The sequence below is a fragment of the Hippocampus comes genome, unplaced genomic scaffold (assembly GCF_001891065.2).
Source record: "Hippocampus comes isolate QL1 unplaced genomic scaffold, H_comes_QL1_v1.1 scaffold299, whole genome shotgun sequence".
Taxonomy (NCBI): domain Eukaryota; kingdom Metazoa; phylum Chordata; class Actinopteri; order Syngnathiformes; family Syngnathidae; genus Hippocampus; species Hippocampus comes.
In genome coordinates, this window is record NW_017805694.1 from 95,684 (window position 1) to 103,975 (window position 8,292).

The window sequence follows — 8,292 nt, forward strand, 5'->3', positions numbered from 1 at the left end:
CCCTCGGCCGTCGCGAGCGCAGCGGCGCCCGCGTCGGATCAGCGGTCACCGCCGATTGCGCGTGCCGGGAAGATCGCGGCGTGACCGGCGCTTGCTTCCGGGTGCTCGCAAAGCACGCGCTGATCGTCAACCCGCCCGGCCTGAAGCGCGACGGCCGCCGACGCCAGCGGTGAGCGGCTCTCCGGGGCCATTTGCGCCATCACCCGCGGAGACGTGCGTGGACTTGCGTGTCATTTATCAACACGGAAAAAGAGTCCACCTCACAAACACGTGTCTTGGGGGGGGGGGGGGCGTACGGGGAGCACCCGACTGTGCTAGCGGCGCATTTGCACAGGCTGGTGCGGTCACACGCAAGTGCCGGTCTTTGAAAGGTCATCGGGGAGATGGCGCCCGCGTGGAGCAACCGAAAGATGAAATATGTCTCGTCTCCGAAACGCCGATTGAGGCCATTGGTGCAGTTTGCACGCAACAACACTGAAGGAAAACCGACAGCAGAAAAGCCAGAAGAAGATGCTCGACTGCTCGTGGCTGGGAAATCTAGTTCTCATTTATCGGCCCCCGCGGGGGCTGGCCAATTTTGGAGGGGGAAAAAAAAAATGGACTCAAATCAGAAAGCGCGGGCCCCGCCCCACCACAGTTGCCGCTGGCTCAAATGGACATCACGCGACAACTGCTCGCAGGCAATCTTGGGGCGGCGGCGACACGTTGGAATGCGCGTCTGCACCATTGATGTCCTTGCACCGAAAGCAAAGGCATACCTTCCTCGGGCGAGGCATGTCCGGCCGCGGCCCTCGGGGGCCGGCGGCCCGCCCCTCCTACCAGCCGGCTAAGTTCAAATGATCGGCCGGCCGTGAAGCGGCCCGAAAACGAGCCCCGTCGTTTGAATCGGGGGGGGCGTCGCGTGGACGGCGGCCCTCGAGGGCCGACTTTGGGCAGACCGGCCCAAGGTCTCCTGAGCGTTTGAGGCCCATTTGACCCCTTCGGACTTTCTACAGGGGCGGCCCGGTGATGAGCACGCCGACCTCACGGTGCAGAGGTACCGGGCTCAATTCCAGCTCCGGCCACCCCGTGTGGAGTTTGCACGTTCTCCCCGGGCCCGCGTGGCTTTTCTCCGGGTACTCCGCTTTCCTCCCACATTCCAAAAACATGCACGGCAGGCTGATGGAACACTCCAAATCTTCCCGCGGTGTGAGTGTTGCCAACCCTGCGATGGGTTGGCGACCGGTTCAGGGTGTCCCCCGCCTACTGCCCAAGGACGGGCGGGATAGGCTCCGGTGCCCCCCCGCGACACTTGTGAGGATAAAGCGGATCGGAAAATGGATGAGTGGATGGATAAGAACGACTTCCAGGGAGAAAAAGAAAAGCAAACACGGGGATTCCGGATGGGCTCCGCTTTGTGTCTTGGAATGAGCAGCAGGAAAACCAAAAACCAAGTGCACCCGGTGGCTTTTTGGGCAGAGCCAATCCACCCCTTTCGAAAGTTCAAAGCCTGGCGACCGCCCTGCCGGCACCCATTAGCGGGCGCACGCGGCCGACGGCATTCTGCGCGCGCCCGCCTCTCAAAGAGCCCTTCTTGAAGCTCGTGCAGCCAACAAGTGCGAGATGAAAAGCGCATGGGGTCTCCTCATTTGGCAGGTCACCAGAAAGCGCCTCAACCCATCAAGTGCCGCCTGTGTTTGCCGAGACCCGGCAGACGACCGCGAATGAGGAAGAAATTGCTCATACAATCCAACAGCGACCCAAACGGCGTCGTGGTCGCAACCATCGGCTTGCTAGCGTACAGTGTGGTGCCTGACTCGAAAAGACCCCTTTTTTTTTTCCAGTGAGCGCTCATCTCAAACATTCATTTTTGACAGGCACGTCATCCCACAACAGTTACGTTGCATATTAGTCTTTTTTTTTTGTCCGAGGATGGCCAAAATCTAGGCTTGCGTGTATGGTTAGACTGTCCGTCTACGTGTGTCGCCGCACCTTTTGTGTGGCTCGTCAACGACGTGGCGTCCAGAAATTGCGGAACCATCTCATCGTAGCTTCTGGCAGCTGAGCGCACGCCATGGCGAGCGCAGCCTCTTCCTCCTCCTCGGAACAAAAGGCGGCGGTGGCGTCCCACTTTAGACAAGCCCGCACCTGCGAAAGGCCGTGACACCATGAGACACAATGTGACACAACGTGAAGTAACAGCGGCAGCAATAAAGTCGCATTGTGGAGCTGAGTGACCACTTCAGATTCTTTTCTTTTTTTTCATCAAGCTTGCAAACAAAAGGCACCGGCGTACTTCCGGTTGGCATAAAAAAAAAAAAAAAAAAAAAAAAAAAAAGGAGGAAAAGTGGATGACCACTGATTTGAACCCATAAGGCTGATCTAAACTTGCAGTGTTTGGTGTCTCGCGCCGTCAGAAATTCGCCCAAAAACTTTGTTCCGTGTCCTCAACGGCGCGTGCGGAGCCAAACACTTGAAGCGGGAAATGGTGAAAGAAGGGCATCAAAACGGACTCGGTGTGACATCGTCAGTGAAGCGATTTGGGTTCGAGGAGATCGCGTCCCTCAGGCTTGCCGCCGTCCGCCCCTCCCCAAAAAGGAAAAAAAAAAAAAAAAAGGGGGCACGTTTCTTGGGCCGGTAGCCCCGCCTACTGGCCGAAAGGTGGAAGCACGCTTTTCGCCGTCGGACTTGATGGGACGACTCCTGGCGGAAGAAAGAAGCTTTTAGCCTCCGCTCGAGATCGAAGATCAACCTTGGTTTTTGGAAAACCAATTCAATGTGCAAACAAACGCAGAAGAGAGGCACGGTGGAATTTCATCTCGCCAGTGGTTTACACATGAGGGGGAAAAAAAAACACGTCTCACTGCACGCCCTCAAACTTCAAAAACAAAACGGATCCGCTCTGCTGGCTGCAATCATCACCAACTTCACCTTCACCGGGGTTCGGTGAATCGGTCTCAGGGGTTCGACGGAGCCTCTGCCGTGGAGCTTAAGACCGGTGGCGGATGCTGATCTGTCAAGGAGTCGAAGCTCCATTTCGGCCTACATCATAAAATGTGTCGTTCGTTTCTACGTGAATTCGACTCTCCGTGCCTTCACCGTAAGATCGGCGATTGGCTCATTTCGCTGTCAATCAAAAAGAAATTCGCGCCTCAGACAAGATCAGCCAGTCATCATGAAGAAAAGCTGAGCTTCTGCACGCCCGCTGTCCATAGACTGCCGGAGACGCCGAGCGTCCAATGGGCGGGACAAAAGCAGCATTTATCCAATGACTCGTCTCGTTTCAATGCATTGGGACAACCGAACCGAACCCTCCAGACGCTCAGCGTCCACACACTTGAAAGCGCAGTGAAGGAAGCTGCGGGAATGAAGAAGAAGAGAGTCTCGTCGTAACCAGTAAGAAGAAGCTGATTCGGAACAAAAGTTGAGCGCGTTGTAGCGCAGATTTAGTCAATGACACGTCCACACAATTGTACGTCCACACATCTAATTTGATCACTTACTTTTGGACATTTTAAGGGAAGCTGAGCTTCCCTTGCGGTCTTCGAGCAATCGCCTCTGGTGAAGACACAGCCGACACGTGTCACTGACTTATGACACGCCCACTTGGCCATCGCTGGCTGCAGATGATCACATGACATTGCTCGTCCAATCGGTGCTGCGGGAAATTGAGTCGTCATCAGCGTGTGACCGTCGTGATAGTACGTCCTACCGTTTCAAAAGCCTCTACTTAGGACATGGAATTGGATCTCCTTGTATTTTTTGATGGCTATTTTTATTTTTCACGAATGAAGGGTTCGGGGCGTCAAACGGTGGCCGAACGAGACCCCCGTTGCAAGGCGCTGCCTGTGGTCGAAAAACGAATGGGATGCATCAGGATGGGCGTCCTGTTTCCAAACGAAATGTCCGCGGCGACACCCGACGAGACGTGCCCCCCTCCTCACCCGGGGAAAATCTCATGGAGTGCAACGTCGACGTTCCGCCAACAGGGGGCGCCGACAGACTGGAAAAGGACATGGGCGGTTTCGACGGGGCTTTGATTCGGTGGCCCGGCCTCCCCGTGTGGCGTTTGCGTGTTCTTTCTCCCCGTGCCTGCGTTCCGCGGGCACTCCCGATTCCTCCCGCATTCCAAAAACATGCAGGGCAGGTCAAGGGAACACTCGAAATTGGCCCTCGCTGTGATTGTTTATTGATTGATTTAGTTCATTGGGACGGTGCACATATTAAAGGAGCAACACAAGAAGAAGCAGTGTTCAATGTAGCACAAATGCTAGCTTGCAGCCGTCGTCCCAAAGCTGGTTTCTAAACTAGCGCAGCGAGACGCATCAAAGTTTAAAACCGCGGTGACGGAAAAAAGAACCGAACGGGTAAGACGTCATCAAATACAAACAGCTGCAGCACTCAATGACGAGACAAAAGACGGGGACTGTGAACGGCTGTTTGTCCCTGCGTGCCCTGCGACTGGCCGGCGACCGGTTGAAGGTGTACCTCGCCCCATGCCCGAAAACAGCTGGGAGAGGCTCCAAGACGCCTGCGACCGTTGAGGTCGGATCGGAAAATGAATGGCTAGCTTCACTTTAGACAGAGTATGACGGAATCACGCGGCCTGGGAATGTCCGTACCATGGCAATGCCCCCCCCCCCCCCGAAAATAACAACAATAATAATAATCTTAAATGCCTTGACTATTTTTTTGTGACTGGCTTAGCCCGAATGACATTGAATCATTTTCCACCCTAACTAAGCTCTGCTGGAATCCTCCCCGCCCCGCTGCGCCAACTTGAGACCTTCTTCAACTATACGAGTCTGCCGCCATCTCGTGGCCGACAGTGGAATTGCACCCAACACACACCAAGGGGAGCCTAAAATCGAGCGACTAATTGGACACCAAAGAAGAGCGAGCGCCATGACCCGAGGACGCGCAATGGCTAGCGTACCCCGAGGGGTCCCCAAACCCTTCCGCTATTTGGGTTTCGGCCTTTTTGGCTTGTTGGCGTGGATATGAGCGCCGAACGGTCTGAGGGAACTCGTCTCAATCGACTTCTCGATAAATAGCGACTGCACTTCGTTGCCCGTGTGCCCACAGCAAAACGGAGCACGGGGGACGAGTCGTCGTGGTCTTTCTCTTCCTCGACCGATCCGCCATTGCTGTGGGAATCGCGTCGTTGAGGAATTGGCATTTGAAGAAGCGGCTCGGGCCCGAGCCGCTTTGCTTTAGCGGCACGCCGTGTCGTCTTCGGTCCTGAAAATGTCTCATTTTCGCCCATTGCCAAGAAACGCGACGCCACTCTCCTCCGATTTGGATGCCCCTACCCCGCCCCCGTCCCTTGTGACTCTCTTTCTCTTTCACTCCTGCCTCTTTCCTTCTTTTCATTTGGTTTTCTCTCATTGTTTTTCTTTTTCTTTCTCACCAAGAGATCCCCCCCCCCCAGCACCCCTCCCTCTCTATTCAGCGTTCCTTGATTGTCTTTTTCTGAATAGCGGTGGCACTCGTTTCTGGGGAAGGGAGAAGGTGACGCTTGACGGGGAGGGAGGGAGAGCGAGACAAGAGCGAGCCGCCGAATCCAACCTGCTCCCGCGCCGCCCGCGGTCGGCGGCCCTCGGAAGGAGTTTGTCGTCGGACTTGAAGACGCACCCCCCCCCCTGCAAAAACGGACCGATCCGGCCGACAAGTCGGCGACTCGAGCGCCGGCCGCTCCGAGAATCGAGCCGAGCGCCTTTGGCCGATGAGCGTCAGCTTTTCTCCAAGCCTCGGAGCTCGGGCCGTCGAGAAGGCGGCGCCGAGCTTTGCTTCAGCTGAAAATGAGCCGGGCACCCCCACGTTTCCTGAAAACAAACAAACCAAAAAGTCCCCACGAGAACCCCACCAAACCTGCAAACGCCAGGGTGCCTCGGCGCGGCGTCTGGAAACGCACGCGGCGAAACGCCATCGCCGCATTGATGGGAAACTTTTCTTCTCACCGGTAGAAACAAAGCAAAATGCGTGACGGGGCCGTCTTGGAGAAATTCCCTCCTTCGCTTCCCCATCTTGCCATTTGCGCTTTCTGCCGTCTTCGGGATTCACGTCCTGTTTCTTGTTGCGGGAATTCTCCTCGCCCCACGTCCGGCACTTTTGGGGATCCAGCGTGAGTGGAGTTGACGTTTTGGGGCGATCCAATCCAATCCAATGATGTCCCGGCCGGCCGAGTCGCGCCACGGCAGCGCAAGAAACGTCTTCGCCTCCGAACGCTCTTGCCGGGCTTGAATTCAAGCGGAGGGAAAAGAAGGCCGAGGCGGCTTTTCTTGCGGTCGCGCCTGGACACTCGGCGAAACGGAGGAAGGGCTTCATCGGCCCGTTCATCTTCCGATGCGGGGAGGCCCCGCCTTTCCGACGGCACGGGACCGCAGCGGCCCGCGCTCGGGGCTCCCGCGTCCGTCTCGCCCGGCCGAGGCCATTTAACGCGTGACTCCGCGCCATTGAAAGTGGGCTGGACGAATTGGAAATGATTAAAAAACGTGGAATTGACGGGGAAAGCGATAAAAGCGACGCCCCCCCCCACCCCCCACACACAGTCTATGGAAGTAAGGAGCGGAAAAGGCAGCATGATGGAATGGCAGGCTTGAAGGGGAGAGAAAGGTGAAAGACGGATGAAAGTGAAGAGAGATAAAAGGCGCAGTGAGTGAGGAGGCTGCCGGATAAAGCGGGAGGAAAAGGAGGCAGAGATGAAAGCAAAATGAGAAAGATAAGAAGCGAGTGAGCGAGACAGAGAGGCAAACGGAGGAAGAGATAGATAGTGTACGCGGCCCGCAGAGAGGTAACCATGGAAACAAGGGGAAGGTACAAAAGGAGAGATAGACAAAGGGCTTGATTTCAACAAGAAGGAAACTTGCCGCAAAGAAAAAGTCATTGCCCCCCCCCCCCCATTTGTTAGCGCCGGCTGCAGGAACCGGGCCAAAAGGAGGAACGTCGGCGTCGCCTCCGACACCCTTCCATTGTGAATTGGTCCGCGCTCGGGGAGCACCTTGAGTGTTAAAAGCGTCGGAGAGGGCAAGGGGGGGGGGCCTCACCTTGAGCTGGCTCCGGGCCGCCGGGTGGGGCGCTCGCCACAGACGTCGTCGACTTCTCGCAAAACGTGCGTTTGCATCCTCATCGCCAACACGTCGGCCAGCGCGCGCCGACGTCGGCTTGGTCCGTCGTTCGGCCGCGGCGCGAACGGCGCGGGAGGGGCTTGGCTGTCAAAGTCAACATCGAACAAAGAGAAGGGCTTGTGAATTCATCCGTCCGTCCGTCATCTCCTCGGGAGGCTCGCGGGCGTCTTGGGGCGCTAGGTAGGCGCGGGACAGCCCAAACCCCGCGAGGCACGCCGACGCTAACAACCAGTCGCGCCGAGGGACGCTTTGGACCGTTCCGTGCGCCTGCCGTGCAGGTTTGTGGAATGTGGCGGCAAAGTGCCGTACCTTCCCGGAATCCAACCCCGGACTCTGCGCGGCGACGCCTGCGTGCTAAGCGGTCGACCGCCCTTGCGAGTTGCAAAGGCCCCCAAATGCGCGCTTATTGGGGTTTTCAAACAGGCGTTTCGAACCCGCATTTTGGGTCAAGTCAAGGCCATCGGGTTGGCTGCTTTGAACGGGCCAACGGTTGGGGGGAGTCTCGTTGCCTCCGCGAGGAATCTCGGCCCTTCTTGGAGTCCGGGCGGTCCTTCGGCCACGGCGAGCCCAACCTCAATACGTTGGCTTCACCGCGGCGGTTTCGCGCCATTCTCCGTCTCTGCGGTGAAAATAACGCAGATGCGTATCGTTGCGCGTGGACGCGTGCGTCGAAGGCCGCGTGGCGTGAATGCAAAGCGTTTGATTGACAAGTCCCAAACTATTTGTGAGCAGAAAGAGGTGTCACACGTGTGGCCCGACCGGTCAAAACCCAGACGGCATTTGGGGGATGCGAACGAAGGGGCTATTTTCATCCCTGTCGGGGCGGGGGCGGCCATTTTGTCACTCGCCGTTGGCCGCGACGTGCAGGAAAGCGGTGAGCCGAGACGCCCGCCGTTCAGTCAACGGCGAGGGGCGACGTGGCCGCCCCCCGAGATGGAACCAAAACGGCGGCTGCTTGCTACTTCATTCGGACGCATCCCCCAAACAGAATATTCTTGCCGATGCCGCTTTTTTTCCAAACTTCCCAGTGTGTGTGTGTGTGTGTGTGTGTGTGTGTGTGTGTCGTGGCGCCATCGGTGAGCAGGAGGCTCCTAAAACGCGAAGGGTCGGCTGCTGTGCTGCTGTGACATTGGCCACTTATTGAAAGAACTTGTCGGTGGGCGTTCCAGGTGAGTCATGCAACCCC

General features: G+C 57.0%; 1 protein-coding gene across 1 annotated transcript in view; it reads right to left on the reverse strand.

Annotated features, from left to right (window-relative positions):
- Positions 1-5,660: 5,660 nt before the first annotated feature.
- Positions 5,661-8,292, reverse strand: part of idh2 (isocitrate dehydrogenase (NADP(+)) 2) — a 23,052-nt gene continuing 20,420 nt past the window's right edge. Inside the window, exon 13 of the mRNA XM_019881817.1 lies at positions 5,661-5,673. The gene's annotated coding sequence lies outside the window, so the exon portion shown is untranslated. The remainder of the gene's footprint in view (positions 5,674-8,292) is intronic.